We start from the raw sequence: 17,922 nt of genomic DNA on the forward strand, positions 1-17,922 counted from the left end.
CGCTAACAAATTTTTTTGACAGTCAAATATTTATGCAATATTGAATGTATGCTGGTCCCACTAATGCCTAAGATAGTCTCAATCTCACGATAGGTCACATGACGATCTTGCAATATCAGTTCGCGCACAGCATCAATGGTTTTCGGAACAACAACTGATTTTGGACGACCTTCACGAAATTCGTCTTGAAGTGAACTACGACCACGATTAAATTCACCATACCATCGATAAACACTGGTCATTGATGGAGCTTCATCGCTAAAAAATGAATTAAGTTCATCCATGCAATGTTGCTGAGTTAATCCACGTCGAATGTTGTAAAAAATAAACGCACGAAAATGTTCACAATTTAATTCCATTTTTGGACCGAGATGAATCTTTTAAGTTACTGTAAACAACACAAATAGCGCTGGTATTTCAAAACGTTCTGAGCACGTAAAAGCCAAAAAATGTCAAACTTTGCGATACAGCTGTCAGTTGCCAGATTACAACACCAGGATTGCCAAATCCTGCCAAATAAAAGGCACCCCTCGTATAGATAAGATCAGATTAGGTTTGTTGGGGCTTGGACAAGTCCAAGCACTCAGTCAGGAAGACCATTGTACTACACCCGGATAGTTTACAGTAAAAAAAATAGAGATATAGGATATATACAGTATTGGTGGTAAGGCGGAAGACTTAGTTTGAGATCACTCTTCCACAAATTCGATGAATGTTAAGAGATACGAAAGAGCAAGGTATGAACTTTATCCATACTCAGTACATCGCATCCTTATATATATATACAACGGGTGATCAATTAAGAGGAGTTTTTTTCATTTGCGTTTTTTTTACAGATCGCGCGCGAATTGTGGCAAACTGTCATCGTGGATTTGTTGAACAGCGCTTGGCATTTCATCATGGAAAGACTCACACCGCAACAACGTCTACAAATTGTTCAACTATATTATGAAAATCAGCGTTCTGTGACAAATGTTTTTCGTGCGCTTAGACCGCATTATGGTCAACATAATCAGCCTGCCTTAAACACTATTCGACATACCATCAACAAATTTGAATCCGAATATTCATTGGTGGATAATTCTCGACCGAATAGACCACGTCCAGCAAGAAGCATTGAGAATATAGCGGCAGTAGCAGAGAGTGTACGTGAAAACCGCGATGAATCGATTCGGCACCGTTCTCAGCAACTTGGACTGTCGTATGGAACAACTTGGTCAATTTTACGGAAGGATCTTCATTTAAAAGCATACAAAATACAGCTCGTACAAGAACTAAAGCCAAATGACCTTCCTGCACGTCACCGTTTTGCTGATTGGGCTCTTGAAAAATTGAAGAAGATCCGCTGTTTTCGAGCAAAATTTTGTTCAGCGATGAGGCGCATTTCTGGCTCAATGGTTACGTCAATAAGCAAAATTGCCGTATTTGGGATGAAGAGCAACCAGAACAGGTTCAAGAGCTACCTTTACACCCAGAGAAAACAACGGTCTGGTGTGGTTTATGGGCTGGTGGAATCATCGGTCCATATTTTTTCAAAAATGATGATGGCCGCAACGTAACTGTGAATGGTGCTCGCTACCGTACCATCGGACTTTTTGCTACCTGAAATTGAATATAATGATCTCTACGACATTTGGTTTCAACAAGACGGAGCCACTTGCCATACAGCTCGTGCAACAATGACTTTATTGAGAAGTCATTTCGGAGAGCAGCTCATTTCACGTTTAGGACCTGTGAGTTGACCACCAAGATCTTGTGATATCACACCTTTGGACTTTTTTCTTTGGGGATTCGTGAAGTCCAAGGTCTATGCTGCTAAACCAGCTACGATTGAAGCTCTGGAAGCCAACATTACGCGTGTTATTCACGACATACCAGTCGAAATGCTCGAACGAGTGATTGAAAATTGGACCTTCAGAATGGACCACCTTAAGCGTAGTTGCGGCCAACATTTGAATGAAGTCATATTCAAAAAGTAAATGTCAAAGAATGTCCTTTCAAATGATAAATTAAGGTTTTGAACATAATTTATATTTTTGTTTTTTTTTTAACTATTGAAAAAAGCACCTCATGATTGATCACCCGTTATATATAATTGGCGCGTACACCCTGGTGTTTGGCCGAGCTCCTCCTCCTATTTGTAGAGTGCGTCTTGATGTTGTTTCACAAATGGAGGGACCTACAGTTTCAAGCCGACTCCGAACGGCAGACATTTTTATGAGGAGCTTTTTTATGGCAGGAATACACTCGGAGGTTTGCTATTGCCTGCCGAGGCGCGACCGCTATTAGAAAAATGTTTTTATTAATTTTGGTTTCACCGAGATTCGAACCAACGTACTCCCTGTGAATTCCGAATGGTAATCACGCACCAACCCATTCGGCTCCGGCGGCCGCCTCCTAATCCTCCGCCTCGCATACTAATAGCCTAAGTCTTATTCTAGAAAACGCCGCTCAGTTACAGCCTGAGTTTTATTCTAGAAAAGGCCAGATGCTTTGCAGTGTCCTCATTCTAAAAACGGGATAGGCATATTGGGTCGCTAATCATTCCCATGTTGCCATATCTGATCACAGGCGTTGTGCCCTGTGATTGCAACCGTCAGTTCTCTCAGTTCCTTCCTACTAAGTTTTAAGACACAGGTCGCTAATTCCCTGTTTGGTTCTTTCACAATGAACTTAACTACTCTGCAGGAGTCCAACTCAGACCAACGACACCTCATCAAGTCGTTAATCCATAGTAGAATCGATGCGGAATTGATACCTGGAAAGGCTTCAGAGCCTAGTGGTATGCTAGCAGAGCCTCAATTAACCAGTTTATCAGCCAATTCGTTCACTATAATACCACTATGTCTAGGCACCCAAACTTTGTTGTGTTTTGCAACACTGTTTAGTTTTATCTGGCATTCACCAAATAACTTCGAAAACCAGTGGGTTAGCAAGGGCTTTAAACGCAAGCCTACAAATCAACCAATTCCCATTAGAAATTAAGGTAGTGTCCAAAATAATTAGATCACTTGGCATGGAAGCGCTAGTAATGCAATAAAAATAAATGTTTGTTTCTCAAATAGTTCCCGAACTTTTCGGTGTGGTACAATTATCGCAAGTTTGCTGTACCTATAGGGCCATGTAAAATTTGCTTTTTGAATCGGCTTTAAAAAAAAACTAATCAATATTTTTTCAAACTTTTTTTTTTATTTTGAAGATTGAACATTGTCATTTATGAATGAAAAATAATATCGTTCAAATGACTGCCACGACTGGCTTTACAGTAGGCCATTCGATCAACCCAATTTTTAAGCACATTTTCGATTGTTTGGGCTCCAATTTCATGAATGGCCACTTCAAATTCGTGTTTTAAAGCATCAATCGTCTCTGGATGGTTCGAATAGCATTTGTCCTTAACGGCTCCCCACAAAAAATAGTCCAACGGGCTTAAGTCACAGCTCCGAGGCGACCAATTGATATCGGAATTCAAAAACGGTAGCCAAAAGTTCGAGTGTAACTTTGGCAGTGTGACAAGTTGCAAGGTCCAGTTGAAACCAAATGTCGTCTATGTCATCCTTCTTTTTAATTTAATTTTTGGAAACAACTCGTTGAGCATGTCACGGTAACGCTCGCCATTTACTGTAACCGCGGAAGAAGAAGAAGACTCACCACTTTGGAAATAGGTTTTCAATAGTTTCCAATTTTGTTCAAGCGTATAGCGTCCCATTTCGTAAATGTCAAACCTTTAAGTAAATTATGAACACATGAACACATTATGAAACACATAAACTCAAAAAAATAAGTGGTTCAAAAAGCAAACGCTATATGGCCCACCCTGTAGTAATTTCTGAGACTTATGGCTCTATTTTTAGATATTAGGCAATTTTGAAATAATGTTTTTGCCAACTACTTAAACACTTAAAATGACTGGCATTAATTTAATGTCCCGAAATTATTTCCATCGCAGCAAATATATGTATGACTTTCAAAGCTCCATAAAAGCAGGCCTCCATACTTAAATATATGTACATATACATATATACGAGTACATCGGCAATATGTTTGTTAGACTTATGACAAAAGAGGCATTTTCAAGCACTGAGCACGAACGACAACAAACACTTGGAAATACTCAACTCATACAGTCAGACATTCGAGTATAGAGCGAGTGATGTGAATTTTCGCCTACGGCGCACAGTGTGATATTAGGGGTTTCTAGTGGAACTTAATACAAAACTAGTATGTTCCAAATGGGAGAAAAATTAATTCCAAATTAACTAACTATTCATACAATTAAATTTTAGAAAAAAAATCGAATAATTTTCATAGGGTAAATTTCGAAATAGAGAATTTTTTCTTCTCACAAAAACAAGCAAATCAGTACTAATTTTTCAACAACTGAGAGAAGGTTTGTAGGATTATTTTTAGTGCATAAGCGCATAAAATTTTATTGAATATAATTTTCTGAGTTTCATTATTTTATCACTACTTATCATCAAAAAATTTTTCAATGTTTTCAATTCTTTAGAACAATTTATTTGAAATGCAATTCTTTATTTTGCATTTGATTCTAAAAACGCCCGGCATTGTTTGCTTTACAAATTTTTCCCTCTTAGATAGGTAGGTGAAATGGTTAAAATGCCGGTCTGGCACACCTCAATTAGCACTAAAGCGCCGTTTCGAAACCATTTCGAAACCTCCAATAGGCAGATATCTACTGTCAGCCAGAGCTGTTGATACAATGGAGAAGATTGATAAGATTTTGGTTGGCGCACTGCCCAAGGCTGCCGATGAAAGGAGCAACAAGTGGCATTTATCGTCTAGCTGTCAAACCCGTACATTTACAGAGAAAGTGCTCAACAGTCTTTTTACTCCGAAAGATTCCCACAGCTTCTGCAATGGAGTTAAATGGTGCACTTAGCTTTTACGCGTGTGATGACCGGTAAGCATAGCTACAAGTTGGAAATCGAAAGGCGAGGAGTTCAAAAGACTTTCTGAGTCCTCCGTTCCGTGCATTGGGGCCAAAGGGGTTTCGACATAGCACATGAAGAAAAGGAGTTCCATCTTTTCTGCGCTTTCCTGAGAAAAACATTGTGCAATTGCCTTTTAATAACAGTTATGGGGGATGCTGATGGCCGGGTAGGAGGTCTCTGAGACTAATTCAGTCGCCTTCCTTGCAAGCTCATCAGCAATTTCATTGCCCTTTATCTTCCTATGTCCTGGAGCCCAGATCAGAGAAATGTTACCTGCACATCCAAGAGATTTGGTCTACTTCTGTAAAGAGTATCTGCTTCGTCAGAGCCTTGATCACGGCTTGACTATCGAAGAAACTATTAATATCTCTCTCGCTTCCGCGTTCCCTAAGCATTTTGCATGCCTGCTGGATCGCCAAGCTTTCTGCCTAAAGAACACCAGCAGTGTTCGGCAGTTTAAAGGAAATAGATAAATTGCCTAATTCAGAGAAAAACGCAGCTCCGACTCCCGTTTCCATCTTGGAGCCGTCAGTGAAGACAGAGGTACCAGCCTAGCTGCAGATTTTCCCCTCATTTCAGTCCTACCTACCTGGAAAGATTGCCCTGGCACGACGCTTAAACTTAGAAAATTGGAAATTACTTCTTTAATATAGAATATATTTCTGGCGCGAAGAATGTTCGCAAGAATTCAAAAAGTACACACTGTAAACAGCACACAAGCAGACGACAATGATGCGTAGAAAGATATAAGTGTGTGCATGCATATAAGTGCCTACCCAGCAGGGAAATCCTCTTGCTTTGTTTATTCAATACGTACTTTGGCACTTGTTTCAATTTATCCGAACTTGATACGCAGAAGTAAGACAAATTTCGCACGAAGTAGCTTGAGCTCCTTTAAATATCTACAAGACCAGGACTTATTGACAAGTTTTGCTACTTTATTTGTTTATTTATTCGTTTATATAATTTTAATATTTTTTAATATTAATCTTTCCTTTGGAAATTTAGTTTATTCTAATACAAAAACCATAACAATATAAGTTTCAAACTTTGTGTAAATTAAAAAAAAAATATCGAAAAATTTCACTTTTTTAATCAGAATTTTTTAGCCAAAATTTCGATTATACAGTTTTATAGCCCACTGAATTTTAGTATAATAAAAAGCAAATTTCAAATGGCTCGAAAATCGTGTTGATTTAAAAAAAATCCATTTTTTTTTTTTTTTTGATTTGCACAAAGTTTGAAATTTGTATTTATATCCTTCTTATATGAGAGAAAATTATTAATATTAAATGAGAAACAAATAAATTGTCAAAACTGGCCAATAAGCCCCTGTCAGTTTAACGCTGTGTATAATTTTTAAATTTTCCTACAAGACGAAGCCCCACTTTGGTCTCTCCCAGCCATATTTGCAGTTGCGGAAATAACACCAATTCAAAACAAGAAATATTTTTTACCGATTCAGATTTTCCCTACAGGATATGAATATCATGTAAATGCCGGTAATGATTGCAAAACTCAATTCGCCCTTTTGTTAATGTTGTTTGCAATTGTGTACGGAAGCCGGCCAGCTTGACTGACTGCAATAGCTGTTTGATGGTGAAAACAAATAAACTTCTCTCACTCGCATTCTCACCTCAAGGGGTAAACAAACTTCGCAGGCAACGGAAGCGCATAGTTAAAAAACAAAAACATATTGAGGGACAAAAACATGCTGTCTCATTGTTGCCGACGACAAATGCCAAATTGGAGCTTCGTGTTATTTGCGCCGCTTCGATGCCAACCTCCACGTCGTTGGCAGTTACCATCCTAGCGAAGTTAGTCACGAATGGCTGCATGGCTAGTGGAAACAGACAACTAGCAACATAAAGCAAAAACAATATTGGCCCCATCAAGCGAACGACGAGCACTGACAGAAATATATTAGAAAAAGGATTTTGCACTTATCAAGTAAACCGAAGGGGTAGTGAAAAAACGCGGATACCGCACACTTCGGCATACAGTGTAAGATTTTGCCAATCTAAGGGAACTTAATTCAATTGCTGCCGTGGCTTTGAGAGATGTTGACTAGAAGGTTTTATTTTCAATATGTAGGTTTAATTCTAAGAGGAGTAACAAGGGCAAACAATATTCACCCCACTCCTTGTAATCCGACTTTTACTAGTTTTAAGGCCAACAATTTTTTTTTTAATTAAGTAAGTAAGCAAAGTAATTAATTAATGTTTCATTCTCACGATATTATATGAGATTTAAAAAAAATTACCAATAAATAAAATATATTCTTTCAATGGTATGAAATAATCCTCCTATTTGTGGTGTGCGTCTTGATGTTGTTCCACAAACGGAGGGACCTGCAGTTTTAAGCCGACTCCGAACGGCAGATATTTTTTATGAGGAACTTTTTCATGGCAGAAATACACTCGGAGGTTTGCCATTGCCTGCCGAGGGGTGACCGCTAGTAGAAAAATATTTTTCTTAATTTTGGTGTTTCACCGAGATTCGAACCGATGTTCTGTCTATGAATTCCGAATGGTAGTCACGCACCAACCCATTGGGCTACGGCGGCCGCCCGGTGATTTGGTTTTTTTTTTTACTTTAGAATCAGGAATCTGTCCACTTATCCCATATGTGGTGCCAACGTGGAAACTGATATAATTTGTGAGTAGCAATCTAGATGTAAAGCGGCCGCCGTGCCCGAATGGATTGGTGCGTGACTACCATTTGGAAGTGTGTAGGTTCGAATCTCCGGGCAGGAAGTACCCAAATGGTAGAAAAAGTGGTTTTCCAATAGTGGTCGCCCCTCAGCAGGCGACAAACAAAACATTTGTCGTTCGGAGTCGGTTTGAAACTGCAGATCCCTCCATTTGTGGAACAGCATCAATAAGCACATCACAAATCGGAGAAGAAGCTCGACCAAACACCCAAAAAAGGTGTAAGCGCTATTTATTTATTTAATCTATTAGGTGCGCAGCTAAGTTCCAGCTGTTTGTCAATAGATGCCGCCAGCTAGTCGATTCTAGCATAAACTAAACATCATAAATCAAGCTTAGACAAACTGCTTCGACACATTAGTGATTTTGTTTTGGTGTCATATACTTTTGGTTTTGTGAAAATGTCTGATTTTGTGCCGAACAATCGCCATTTGCGAGAAGTGTTGATTTTCCTCTTTCATTCGGAAAAAATTGGCGGCTGAAGCGCATCGAGAGCTACAAAAAGTTTATGGAGATACTGTTTTAAGTGAAACAACGTGACGAGATTAGTCCCGGCGCTTCAAAGACGGTGATTTTAAAGCTGACGAACGTCCGCTTGAAGAAAGGCCAAAAACCTTCGAAGACGCTGAAATGGAGGCATTGCTCAATGAGGATTCGTGTCAAGCGCAAGAAGAGCTTGCTTCAGTATTAGGAGTTACCCGCCAATCTATTTCCAAGGGATGTTGAGCGTCGTTTTTTCGCCTTTGAACAACTGCTCCTGCGGCAAAAAAGGAAAGGTCTTCTTCATCGCATCGTGACGGGGGATGAAAAATGGATTCATTACAGGAATCCAAAGAAAAGAAAGTCATGGGGACTGCCCGGTCATGCTTCTACGTCGCGAAGGTTATGCTATGTATTTGGTGGGACCAAGTTGGTGTTATTTATTATGCACTGTTAAAACCAAGCGAAACTGGGGGGTATCACTGGGCATCAGTATCGACTTCAATTGATGCGATTGAGCCGAGCACTGCGCGAGAAGCGGCCGCAATATGCGGAGAGGCATGAAAAAGTGATTCTACAGCATGACAACGCTCGGCCTCACGTTGCCAAACCCGTTAAAACCTACCTGGAAACACTGAAATGGGAAATCCTACGCCACCCGCCATATTCCCCAGATCTTGCGCCGTCCGATTATCATCTGTTCCGAGCGATGGCACAGCAGTTCCATTCATGTGAATACATCAAAAACTGGCTTGATCCGTGGATAGCCTCAAAAGATGAACAGTTTTACCGCGGCGGTATTCGAGATCTATCAGAAAGATGGGAAAAAGTAGGTAGTAGCGAGCGATGGGCAATACTTTCAATGATTCACTTGTACCCATTTTTTCAGAATAAAGTTGTATTTTCATCAAAAAAAAAAAAAACAGCGAGAACTTAGTTGCGCACCTAATATAAAAAATAAAAGATTTTTGAAAATGTTTTCGCTTTTAACTGATGAAAGAAAATATTCTATTGCTGTTATTCAGATACTTCATTGCAAATATTAATACCAATTATTGAGATTTGGAGTAACAAACTTAAAAAAAAAAACAACAATTTTAATTTTCTTAGCATTAAAGTATTTTTCTAATTTGTAAAAGAAATATAATTGCATTTGAAGTAGTTTCTTTTAGCATTAGGTCGCAGTAGATTGACAAAATGTTACACTGTGCGGCGGGCATGTCTAAGTGGTTGATTTTTGTGAATATTTCCAACATTTCCTTCAACCATTAATGCCTTTCCGAACAGAATACTAACTACTCCTGACTGTTTTTCCGCTATTCGAGTTGGTGAATGAAAAAAAGGTATGGGTTCATTCTTCCATTGTCGCCCTTGTGTGTGTTTGTCAAGTGATGGCTTTCGTGTTTCAGAACGGTATGAAATAACCAGCATGCATTAAATTTGTTATGGGTATGTGTGCACACATCTACACTCATATATATGCACATGCAAAGCCCAGTCAAGAATGTTGAGATGAAGCCAAAAGCTTCAAACACGCTGCATGTGCACCCACTGGAATATTTGCATTTGCAATACCTAAGTATGTATGTGTGGGTGTGTGTGTACGTACCGAAATAAATCCATTCTTTTGAATTTTTCGTTTTCAACTCCCACACCAAGGTCCCCATATAAGCATTTATATAAGCTCACTCTGACTTTTATGCAACGAAGAGAGTAAAATAAATGCAAAGTAGTCAATACAAAGCAAATGAAATGGTAGGTGAGCATTTTTGTATCAATCAACCGGGGCGAATGCTTTGGTATTTTTAAATTGCATGCCACTAAAGAATGCTCTGCTCCGAATGTGGTATTTAAAGCATTTTGTGAGTTCTAATTTTATCTTCCCTTTATGCACATTTTATTGTCTAACCCTGATTTTTAGAGTATAAAAAAATAAAAACTGAGCCGTACTATGCAGCAGAACAGCATGAATCAAAAAGTGAGAAAATGTGTTGATGAATAAATAAAAATAATATTCTATTATGTCAAAGGCTTATGTAAAATTGTATTTACAAAATATTTAATTTAAATTTGTCTGCGTGAAGGTTTCGCATACAAGGTGACGCAAAATGAATTATCATAATCAATTTTGTTTTTAATAACTTTTTTATTAAATAAATGAAAAAATGATTTGGAGTGATGGAAATATTTATTTTGATCGTTTCGCGCTCCACTGCTTGTCTGTTTGTGTGCTACAGCTCTCTAATTCCCAAGTGTCAAATATAGCTGACGTGCGATGGCATTTGCGAAAATTATAAATCTTGTAGATACATAAATACGGTTATTGATAAGCTTACCAAATCGGGCAGAGAAACTCTTAGTGACGAAGAAAAACCAGGTCGTCCACAGTCGTCCTATAAAAACTTCGAGAAAGTGCATGATTTTTAAAAAAATATTAGCAGAAATTGTGCGAAAATCATTGAGATGGAATTGAGGGATCCTGTATGTTGCATTTTGACCGTATCTGTAAATCACCGCAAGTCCCATTTAAGATCTCTGTTACACAAGCTGGCACAACCATAATGCCACCATCTTGTCGGTCAACATTTGTGCGAGAATTTCTAACAAACAGCCATTTTAATTCGTTACAACCATTTGCCATTTGCACCAAACTTAGCAGCTTGCGTTTATCACCTCTTAAAAAATAAAATTTTACTACTGGTCTTCACAATAGCCACCCTCTAACTCCACATAAAAATGCCAATGTTGCTCTCTCGAAGCATTATTGGCAATCTTCCGTATTTAACACACTCAGTGCTGCGGTCACCGTTACTTTTACCTCCTGTACGCTGCTACAAGGAGTTCCATTGGGATAGGACTTTATCTTGGGCAAACGGAAAAAGAGGCGATATCGGGGCAATTTTGGAATACCTTTCGCCTTTGACCAAAATCTTTGACCCAATGAATGAGAAATTGGTCGGCGCGTTGTTGTGGTGCAAGATTTAGCCATTCTCTTCGATTTCGCCGTGGAGCTGTCCACCAGGGTTGGGCATAGTGCACTAAATAATTAATGCAATAAGCGGATAATTAAAACATTGAAATACTGAAGATTTTGTGATAATGAAACTCTTATTTGAACTACCACTAAAATATTAGCGGTTGTGCAATTTAGTGGTAGTGAGAAATACCCAACCCTGAGGTCCATACATTGTGTCACGGGTATCGAAAAAAACGATTTAGGCATCCTCGCTGATCCCCATCAGGGGTAATTTTTGAAAGTATGCGAATATGAGACTGTATTCACCAAAACTTCCCAAATATGTGGCTTTGCTAATGACCTGGTCATCTTCACGAGAATCATACATATTCTAAAAGAAGTATTGCCATCACTCCAATTAAAGCAGAATTCCTTAGTTTAAATATCAATGAAAGCAAAACGAAGTACCTCACAAGACTTAACATGTTGAGAAAAGCGCCAGATCTTACAATTGTTGATCATAAATTTGAAAGCGTGGATCAAATTAAATATCTAGAACTGCTTCTCAGTAGAAATTCCTGAGTAGAAAATAAAAATATATAAACTCGCATCAGATAATATGACAAGCTAGAAGAGTTCCTAGAAGTGCTACTTTGGACTAAGTAGGCAACTGAGCTGTAAAGTCCTCTCTCGACGAACAAAACTAACACTCTGTAAGGCTCTCATCATGCCCGTTCTAACGTATGGCGCAGAAGCTTGGACGATGACAACATCCGATGAAGCGACGCTTGGAGTGTTCGAGAGAAAGATTCTGCGTAAGATTTTTGGACCTTTGCACGTTGGCAACAGCGAATATCGCAGACGATGGAACGATGAGCTGTATGAGCTTTACGACGACATAGTCATAGCGCAGCGAATAAAGATCCAGCGGCTATGTTGGCTGGGTCATATCGTCCGAATGGATACAAACGCTCAGGCTCTGAAAGTATTCGATGCGGTACCAGCTGGTGGTAGCAGAGGAAGAGGAAGGCCTCCTCTGCGTTGGAAAGATCAGGTGGAGAAGGACTTGGCTTCACTTGGTGTGTCCAACTGGCGCCGGTTAGCACGAGAAAGAAACGACTGGCGCGCTTTGTTAAACTCGGCCGAAATAGCGTAAGCGGTTCCTACAAGGCGAAAACGTCGTGCGGTTTACAAAATTGCAGCGCATCCGATGGATAGAACACGTTTGGGGAATGCCAGATGAAGGAATACCACCCAAACTTTTGAATGCACGCATGTTTGGTGAAAAGCGAAGAGGGCTTTCGCGAAAAAGATGGTTAAACAACGTTGAGGACGATCTAAGAAACACAGGAGCGACCAACTACCTTAGTATGGCTATGAACCGAGAAGCATGGCGAAAAATTATGGGGGAACCTAAGGCTCACACCAAGCTGTAAAATCGATAACTTTTATTGTAAATAGTTCGAAAATCAGGCAAATTCTAGTAAAAACCTTCAGATTTGGAGAAGATAATTGCTCCCCATTCTGAACAAACAATTGAAAAAATAAAATAAAATTCCATAAAAATGTATGCATGTTTAAAGTGATTTACATTTACTACTTATCGGGCACCTAACACGTAAAAGTTTCCAGTTTTCGAAAATCATGTACGCTAGACCGTACCACCTTGCGAGCAAAACAAATGGATTCGCCGTTCCACTAAGCTCAGATTTATTTCTTTCGACAAAAGCTAAAGAGGAGAACGCTTTAGATCAATGGTATCTATCGATCGATCTTATTGAAGTACGAGTCACGTTGCTCCCTGCGAGCTGCTACACCCTTTATCGTCTGAACGTACTAGCAGATCGTCTAGCAGCACTTTTTCTGAGCCCATCAACTTCCTTGCAACGTTGCATTAGTTGGCAGCATACGGTCCCGATCCAACAAACACCTGCATTCCACCGACAAGATCCGGGTGCCCAACCGAAGGTTTCAAAAAAAGCGCTCCAACGCAGGCTTATTTGTGCCTAAACACGCCTATTTTGCAAAATAAAGGGTGGTTAAATTTCAAGGGCCGATGTTGAATGTGAACCACACCTAAACGTCAACGTCACCGTTGGACTTCTTTCTTTGGGGTTATTTGAAAGAAAAGGTATACGTCGATAAGCCAGCAACAATTCAAGAGCTAAAGCATGAGATAATTCGGCACATTAACGGCGGTGAACCTCAATTATGCCTCAGCGTCATCGAAAATTTGGACCATCGGATTGGCCATTTGGCCAATATTTTGTTCCATACGTAATTGAGCCATACCAATATTATCATAATAAAGAGAAATGATAAAAATTAAATAAAAAATTGTATTTATTCAAAACTAACACCGGCCCTTGAAACTTAACCACCCTATTTATGCAAAACTAAATTTTTTGCTTGAAACTCAAGCTATATACAAATTGTTAGCTATTTGGCTCCAGTATCATCATCAACAACATCACCATCATTACATAAATACGCCACTCCAAATGTGAAATCACTGCCCTATTAAAATGGAGCCACAAGAAAACAAAAGAATGGAACCAGCATGTAAAGAGAATGGGAGACGATTGGTTGGCAAAGATTGTACTGAGAAGTCAACTTAAAACGCCACGACTTCCAGGAAGATCATCAAAGCGTTGGCACGAGTGCCAATAATTATATTTTTATGATTTTCAACAATATATTGTATTTTTTTTTTTCGGTAAAGGAACAAGATCTTAGAATAAAGATAAAGCAGATGTAAGCTAAAATTTCCACATCGGTTTTCTCCGGAAGCACAAAAGTTAATAAAATTTAATACCAGTTTGATAAATTCGTTGGGATAGATTTTTCATTTTGAAATTGCATTGAAAATTTTTAATATTTCTTATAAACAGTTTAATTGTAATTTGTTTAAAGCCTAATAACCTTAAAATATGTTTACTTATCCTACAAGAATCAACAAAACTTAGTACTTATATTACTCTTTGTGCAAGGTAGGTCAGTAGCCACGCCCATTTTCCACGAAACGTTAATTTTCAAAACAAGAAAAATTAAGTAAAATTAATGCAAATAATGAACCTAAAAACAAAAATACGACACAAGTGAAAGTTCGAAAAATGAGTAGATATAATACATTCGCCCATTTTCGGTAAATGCGTATGACTTTATAATGACTTAATAAATCACATGTTTTACACCCTACATTCGACATAGATGATTATGTAGGCATATTATTCAGGTCGAATAAAAACACTGCCCACTTTTTCTAGAGTAGACTATGCTTTTTAGGACTTAATTTTCGATCGTTACACGCTATAACTCCCATGGTCTATAAGTCTATTTGATTCCAAAAATTAACAGCCAGCACAAATTAAATTCTACTAAAATGCGCACAGGTATATAAAATTCGGTCCGAACGGATTTAGCGTTCCTTCTTTACTTTTTTATTGCTATTTGTAGACTATCTAAAGCAGTTTTCCTTTTCAACACAGCTTTGATACTTTTGGAGGGTTTCATGAAAATTGCAAAGGTGAGACGAATAACACTTTGAGTGGCCGGATTAAGAGGGAAGCAACACCAATTGCTAAGCTTTTATGTTTCATTTCATTTTTTTTTTTTGCAAGTGCAACAAATATAACAAATAAACGAATAGCTGAGTACAACATAACAAAAACTTTTTCTTTCAAAGTAAACGCTTTAAATTTCAACTTTTCAAGTTTAGGTTTAGTTTATCGCAGCCGAAGCAGGGCAACCCAAATCCATTGAAGTTCTACGCTTAAGTCGATTTAAAGCACTCACACCTGCATTGTTGTCTGCACTATCGCAAATAAACTGAATACACTTTCAGAGTATAAAGCAGTGCATTTATATAACTGTGAAAAGAAATATACATACATATATATGTGAAATGAAATCAATAAAAACATGCAATATGTATGTATGTATGTATATACGAGGTGTGTTAAAAAACTAAGGTGACTTTTCATTTTTCTCAAAAACTATTTATTTATTCATCGATTTCTATTTTACCTCCCTTAAAGTAGTTCACCTCAGATATAACACACGTGTCCCCCAGCGTTTTTTCTAATTCTCGAAGCAGTTCTGAAATGCACTTTTTGGTATATCCTTGAGCTCTCAGCGATTCCGTTTTTATCTCCCCAATCGTCACAAACGTCGCCCTTTCATGGGTCTCTTCAATCTTGGCAGCAGGAGAAAGTCGCAGGGGCCAAATCTGGTGCATACGGTGGCTGAAGCATGATAACGGTGCTGTTTTGACCAAATAATCTCTTACAACAAAGTTGAGTGAGCAGGTGCATTATCATGATGCAAAAGCCATGCATTTCTTTTCCACAGTTCCGGGCGTTTTCTTCGTATTGCTTCACTCAAACGGCGCATAACTTCAAGGTTGTACTCCTTACGGCCTACGGTAACCTTGTGGTAAGAACTCCTGATGCACTGCGACATGATAATCGAAGACAGCAGTGAGCAAAATCTTGACATTTGATCGAACTTAGCGTCCTTTTTTTGGTCTTTGCTCTCTTGGGCTCTTCCATTGAGACGATTGGGCTTTGGTTTCGATGTCACAACCATACTCATATACCCAGGATTCGTCACCAGTTATGACCCTTTTAAAGAAATCTGAATCATCGTGGACGTTATTCATCAATTCCTGAGCGATGCTCATGCGACGTTGTTTTGATCGAAATTCAGCAATTTTGGAACGAACTTCGTTGCCACACGCTTCATACCCAAAATTTCCGAAATGATTACATGGTATGAGCCAACCGATATGTCGACATCCTCAGCAACTTTTCTAATTCTGATTCGACGATTGTTCATAACAATTTTCTTCACTTTCTCAACATTTTCATCGGTTGTTGATGTGTTGGGGCGTCCAGAGCGGGCGTCGTCATTCACATCTTCTCGATCTTCTGTAAAAAGCTTGCACCACTTGTAAACATTTTTTTTACTCAATGTGCTCCCACCGTATGCCACTGTCCACATTTCAGGTGTTTTTGAGCACTTAATTCCATTTTTTACACAAAATTTGATCAAACTTCTTTGATCCATTTTTTTTTTTTTTGATTGTGAAAATCGCCAAACACGCAAAACACTTGATTTATTTATGCCTCTCACAAACAAACTAAAGATGTTATTAGGTGCGAAACTAAGTTCAATAGACGCCGCCAGCACTGTGTGCTAGTCAATTCTAACATAACCTAAACGTCGTAAACCAAGCTAGACATATGTTAAACAAACTGCTTCGACCCATTAGTGGTTTTGTTTTGGTATCATATACTTTTGGTTTTGTGAAAATGTCTGATTTTGTGCCGAATAATCGTCATTTGCGGGAAATGTTGATTTTCCTCTTGCATTCGAAAAACACGGCGGCTTAAGCGCATCGAGAGCTACAAAAAGTTTATGGAGATGCTGCTTTAAGTGAAACAAAGTGCCGAGATTAGTTCCGTCGCTTCAAAGACGGTGATTTTAATGTTGACGACCGTCCGCGTGAAGGAAGGATAAAAACCTTCGAATACGCTGAATTGGAGGATCCGTGTCAAACGCAAGAAGAGCTTGTTTCAGTATTAGGAGTTACCCGCCAATCCATTTCCAAGCGATTGCATGCTTTGGGAATGATTCAGAAACAGGGGGCTTGGGTTCCTTTTGAGTTAAAACAAAGGGATGTTGAACATCGTTTTTTCGCCTGTGAACAACTGCTCCGGTGGCAAAAAAGGAAGGGTTTTCTTCATCGGATCGTGACGGGTGATGAAAAATGGATTCATTACAGCAATCCAAAGAAAAGAAAGTCACGGGGACTGTCCGGTCATGCTTCTACGTCATCGCGTCGGCCGAATATTCCCTCTGCGAAGGTTATGCCATGTATTTGGTGGGACCAAGTTGGTGTTATTTATTCTGAACTGTTAAAAAAAAGCGAAACTGGGGGGTATCACTGGGGATCGGTATCGACTTCAATTGATGCGATTGAGCCGAGCACTGCGCGAGAAGCGGCCGCAATACGCGGAGGGGCATGAAAAAGTGATTCTACAGCATGACAACGCTCGGCCTCACGTTGCCAAACCCGTTAAAACCTACCTGGAAACACTGAAATGGGAAATCCTACCCCACCGTCATATTCTCCAGATTTTGCGCTGCCCAATTATCACCTCTTCCGATCGATGACACATGGTCTAGCTGACCAGCAGTTCCATTCATTTGAAGACATCAAAAACTGGCTTGATCCGTGGATAGCCTCAAAAAATGGACAGTTTTATCGCGACGGTATACGAGATCTACCAGAAAAATGGGGAAAAGTAGTAACCAGCGATGGGCAATACTTTCAATGATTCACTTGTAACCATTTTTTCAGCAGAAAGTGGTATGTTCATCAAAAAACAGCGAGAACTTAGTTGCGCACCTAATATATTGCTAAAACCGTGAACATATCTTTGAGACGGGTATACCAATACAAAGAAAAATAATAATAATAATCGAAATTCGATTGTACGTAGCCCACGAAATTTGAAAATTCACCTTACTTTTTAAACACACCTCGTACATCAGTACAAGTCGCACACATGACTTGCTCTGTCTAAGCACGTCATACAAGGCATACAAGTTTTCAGATTAATTTTTTTAAATAATAAAAAGCTTCCATCTGAAAAGTTTTTTAATGACTTGAAAAAATATATCAGGCAGCCATTTTTAACTGTTACGGCTTAGTTAAAATTTTATTGATGATTTGATATGATTTGATGATTTGTTAACTGACCTATCTTTCCATTAAAAGTATAATAGAAAAGAGATAGCAGCCTTAAACTAAAAT

Source organism: Anastrepha obliqua, chromosome 3 (assembly GCF_027943255.1).
Source record: "Anastrepha obliqua isolate idAnaObli1 chromosome 3, idAnaObli1_1.0, whole genome shotgun sequence".
Lineage (NCBI taxonomy): Eukaryota > Metazoa > Arthropoda > Insecta > Diptera > Tephritidae > Anastrepha > Anastrepha obliqua.